Here is a 5,676-nt window from a genome sequence, read left to right on the forward strand (position 1 = left end):
GTTCTCAGCAAGTTACTTTTCATTTTTTCATCTGTAAAGTGGAGAGGTTGGATTTTGAAAAGGAAAAGAATATAATCATTGCATGCCTTTAGTAGAGGAAATCTGTCTCTGGGTTGATATGACCAGGGATAGAGAAAGAGGGAGTTACTATGCCAGGAATCATAGGAGTTATCAGTAAGGAGCAGCAATAAAGGCAGCTTGAGATTTAAAAGCCGCCTCTTTTTACATTTGTGTATGAGTACACATACGCTTATACACACACATATATAATATTTATGACCACTTTTTATGCAAATTTGAATAAATAAGAAAAGATAATTGAACAGAGTTGGCAATAAATCTAAGGGAGGCTACATTTGGCCAGTTTTTTGGAGAAAGAGAGTAGGAATTTATGTGTATCAGGGAATGTGTGAGAATAGGTAATTTAAGGATAATAGAGAAGAGACTTCATAGCAGACATACTAAACTGGGTGGATTCTTCTGGATCCTTGCATCTCTTTTATGTTTGAGTAACAGCTTTGACATTTATTAATTAAGCAAATCATTTCCTTCTCTCAAGACCCAATTTCTTCACAGATAAAATGGGAATAATAGTATTTGCAATAATACCTTATAGAATTATAAGGAAAGTGGCTTGTAACTCTTAGACACCATTTTGATGACAATAACTGTTCACCTGATAATAATAAAGATAACAACAACAATGATGATCTAGATTTTTTTAGAGGGGGACCCAAGATTGTCATTTCATCAGTGTGAAGAACTTCTTCCATGAACACAGACAGATTGGTGATTTGTCTGTTTAACAGTCTCTGAGTTGTCTGAGGCACTGAGAGTTTAAGTATTTTACCCACAGACACAGATGATGTGCCAGAGGCCAGACCTCTATTTATGTTTTTTCTTGACTTTTTGACTGACTTTCTACCCACTCTGCCATGCTGCTACCATCAACAACTAACACATGGAGAATTTTGGGAAGAACTGGGATTAGAATCATGTCTCCAAGGCAGTTCTAGGAAAAGAAAAAATAATAGAAAACAATATACAACCTTTCTGAAAACCTCCACTAGCATGTCTTAAAGTCTTTTAAGTCAGGAATAGCAAGTTCTTTAGTATGGAAATAACAATGAAGAGGAATACCTTCTATACTTCTATAGAGATTCTCAGCTCATCATGCATTTCAGGTTGCAGTGAGAGGCTAGGCTCACTGTCTAGGACTAAGGAGATGATAGCTCATCTGTATCTGCAAATTTGATCCTTTATATATTTTTCCTTGATCTTTAAAGCAAATGAACTAGTGAGAATCCCTGGACAATATGTAATAACAATCTTCATAAACTGCATAAAAAACCTGCCCACCTCTAATTCCTTCAGTACCCAGATATAAGTACTTAAAGGCAAGTTCTATCTTTAGGCATTATGTGGTCCAGTCTATCCCCCAAATGAAAAGTATTGCTTTACCTTTATGTGTATATAGGTAGATAGAGGCAATATATAGAAAGAAGACTGGAAAGAATCTGAGAAACCTGGGGTCCAGTCCAGGCTCTGCCCTTAACTCTCTATATACTGTGGGTCAAATTATTTCTCTTCTCTGGAGCCAGAGTTCCTCACTTGCAAAATGAAGCAATCTTTAAGATTTTTTTACAGCTTGAACATTTTATGTTTAAAACTATCCTTAAAATTCCTTCTATCTCTTAACGCTTTGTGTTTGTCAATATCAAGTCCCTATATAGATACTGACAGCTATTGCTATATTTTCACATTCTATCTAGCTATTCACTCCTGCTATTTTGCCCTGTTTTTCTATGGTATTGCTACTTCCCACCTAGAACATTATCATCTGTGGTGGACCTCCAGAAACCATTCTCTCATTTTGTTGAGAAACTAATCCACTCATTTTGGGAACTGTTTCTCTGGGATTGAGCTATTTTGGTTGGCAAATAAGTGAATGCAAACTCACCTGGTTAATTTAGACAAAGCCATGCTTCCCACCCCTTTCAATGATCTACCTATCCTTTTACTGTGGTTATATGTACACCTCATCCCTCCCCTTTCCAATATATACATTTTCTACTTTTTGTTCTAGGAACAATACTGAAATGAATAGTACTATTGTTTCTGGCAAGGTCATAATAATGAGCTGCTCTGTTGATAAATTCAGTATCCCTGTAACCCCTCAGAAAAAAAACCCCAGTTCCCTGGACAATAGCACTTCCCCCCATATGGGCTACTCCTCTTCCCTCCCTATCTCATTGTTAGGATGTAAACTCCTTGAGGGAAGACTTAGTTTGTCTGTCTCTCTGTCTGTCTCTCTTCTTTTTTAATTCCCAGACCTTAGTACAGTGCCAGGCACATAGTAAAATGGTCAATAATTTTTTTGGTCTAAAGTCATTCATCTAAAGATATTCATACATCATATTCCAAATTTATAGACCTATGACAGAGTATCACAACTTGCTCAAGAGAAGTATAATAGAATAGGTTAATGATTAATGGCGGTGAGAATAGAAGGCAGTAGAGAGTACAAGTAGCACAATGGCATGATAGAAAAAAATTAGAGGAAGACAACCTCTCCTGTCCCGACACTACTCTGCCCCCGGACATGGGGCAGATTTTACTTTTTCATCATGTGAAACACTGCCACCTGCTAAGCAGGTATTGCTGAAACCAAACCGAGTCCTTCATCCCTCACTCCCCGCAGCCGGCCTTGTAAAGGAGTTGGAACTGATTCAACAATGTGAAACCACTACTTCTAGCCACCAAACCTGACATGCAAAGCCGGAGCGCTGTCACTTAGGAAGACCTGGATCTTGCCTTCTCTAGTTCTCCATCACCTTTCTCCCGCATTCTGTTCCGGACACATCACTTGCTTGATCTCAGTTTCCTCCTCTGTCAAACTAGCATGTGCACGCTTATCTCTAATCTATGATCCTGACACCCGTTCCCCTCTCAGTGAAGGAAAAGGTTAATGCCATGCCATTCTAGGCTCTCAGAATCATAAGACTTTTAGTAGTTTGGTATCAAATTCAAGTAAAGGCTCAGCCCAAGCGTTCATCCTCTGATCATTGCTTGTCATTTAAGGGCCCCCCACCACCTCAGGACGCCCAGAGCAGAAGCTGCCGGGCCCTCCAGGGGGCTGCGGGGGGCGGGGGGAGGCTGGGGAAGGGGAAGGTTTCTTGGACCCTAAATCGCATAGAGAACTTCAATATTTGGAACTTGATATGGTCCAAGATAATCTCAGACCTAAAGTCTGGCATAGAAGACTTGGGGGATGAGGAGGGTCAAACGCGACTTGAGGCTGGACACACACACACACACACACACACACACACACACACACACACACACACACACAACGTACCTGGGGGTGCATCTGCCCGGACCATGGCCATCATCGAAGACAAAAGTCTGGTTGGTGTAGCACTCTGAGCAGACACTGCCGCCAATGGCTGCTGCCCGAGGCTGCCCCGAGGTTGTGGACTTATAAATCCCCTCCAAGCTCCTCTCCTCCTCCGAGAACGGCATCGGGGAGGCAGCAGGCGGTCAGGGGCAGGAGTAGGGTCCAGGGACGGGGACCAGCACGGAGCGTGCGGAGGGAAGAGGGAGTCTGCACCTTGGAGGCTGGGTGGGCGGTGGTCCTGCCCGGGGGTGTGGGGGAGGCTCGCCTGCGAGCTCTTCTCAGCAAGTGCTGCCGGGAGCCTCTCACGGTGGTGGATCAGGGGTGCGTTCTCTACGGCTCTGGGGAACAAGAGCTGGACAAGTGTGTAATGGGGAGGGGGCGCTTCCGCGGAGCGCGAGGAAGACGGGAGCAGGGAGCTGGGGGCGTGGATCCGAGTCCGGAGTCTCCTCTTCTGGCTGGTCACCTTTGGGGGTGAGGTCCGCTACTTCCTGAGAACCGGCTCTGAGCTGAGGCACCGCAGCTCCGGACCGGACATCAAAGCTCGAGGACCGAGGGAATGGAGGACAACCTAATTTATGGCTTCCAAAAAGCCCTTCATTGTTGTCCAAGGGAAGGTGGGAGTGTAAAACGTTATCATTATTAGTTTTTTTTTTTTGCCTATCTACAAAATCCCCGGCGATCTGGAGGAGATTCACGTCCTGTAGGAGTGTGCCATCTGCCGGTCATTGGCTAGAATTGCAGCCAACCAAGAGTTTCGTTAGGGCTTTCCTTTGGGCAGCGCGGGGTAGGAGGGGAGGTGTCGGAGGATTGTAATTCCCGAGTTCAAGTCTGACCTCAGACACTTCTGAAACACTTAACTCTGTTTCAGGTTTCCTCACTTGTAAAGTGTGCTAGAGAAGAAAATGGCAAACTATTCCGGCACTTCTGCCAAGAAAATCCCAAATGGGGTCACAGAGAGTCAGACATGACTGAATAGCACTAAACTTTTCTAAAATAAAACAAGTTTCACCAGAATCTTTAAAATTATGACACAATTAGAATAAAGAAAAAGAAACTATTTGAATTGGAAGGAGCCCTCGATTGGTTGTCAGGAGACTGGAATCCCAGTTCCATCTAGATGGTCAACTAATTTTCTGCAAAAGCCTGGACAAATCATGTACCTTCTATTAGAGTTTGTTTCTGCTTCTATAAACAAGGAATTATATTGAGTAATGGAGAGGAGTTATCAATGGGAAGAAATGGTTTTGGATTCACAAGTCTTAGTTTCAAATTCTAACTATCCCTTGCTACCTGTGTGCTTCAAAAAGTCACAACCTCTCTGGCCTTATCTTCCTTATCTTTTGCTTATTTATTTTTCCTAATCAATTCAATGAAGAAGTTTGGCTTAGATAACTTTGTAGGCCCTGTCCTTTTCTAAGTCTATGATCTCATGATTTAAGATTACTCTGAGCTCTACAAGTTTATTTTATTTTGTTAACAATCCGTCACTTACATAAAAAAACATCATATCGAATCTTAAAACACTCCCACAAAGCAGGCATGGCAGATACCATTTTCTCCATTCTTTACATGAGAAAATAGTATCTGCCATATCTTTGAAGAAGTCATAAATTTGAATACAAATTCAATATAAGTCCTTAAGATTTGTGATAATGATGGACGCAAACAGAACGCCCTTCTGGCTCTTTAAGTCCTGATTTTGTATGTTCATGTGGGAGAATTGGTTGGCAGGGGGCTGGGAGCTAAGAGTCAATACTGATTTGGTGAATACAATGAGCTCTAGATTTCTAAAAATCTGGACCCAGAATGGCATCCGAGCCTTGGAAGCTTCACAAGGTGTGTCCTGGTTTTGTTTTCTCCCAGTATGCCAAAAAGATTCTCTAAGATTAGGCAGCATATTAGTAGCAGAGATATGACCCAAACCCAGAGCTCCTGACTTCAACTTGAGAGCTCTTAAAGGAACCACAATACTTCATGTGCCTCCTATAAAGTGAGGTAAGTGGGAAGGTAGCACCAGATAAGGACACAGATTAATGGAGAGAAGAGTGGTATTTCCTCCCCTTACCAAAGACTCTAGGAAATAGGATAATAATAATTATTATTGTAAAAAATAGCAATTGACAATATAGGCAGCAATGATAGAGTGGATAAAGTGCTGCATCTGGAGTCAGGAAGACCTTAATTCAAATTCCATCTCAGATTCTTATTAGCTCCATGACCTGGGCTAAGTCAGTATCTGTCTTCCTCAGTTTCCTCATCTATTAAAAAAAATAGTA

This window comes from Antechinus flavipes, chromosome 2, assembly GCF_016432865.1.
Source record: "Antechinus flavipes isolate AdamAnt ecotype Samford, QLD, Australia chromosome 2, AdamAnt_v2, whole genome shotgun sequence".
Lineage (NCBI taxonomy): Eukaryota > Metazoa > Chordata > Mammalia > Dasyuromorphia > Dasyuridae > Antechinus > Antechinus flavipes.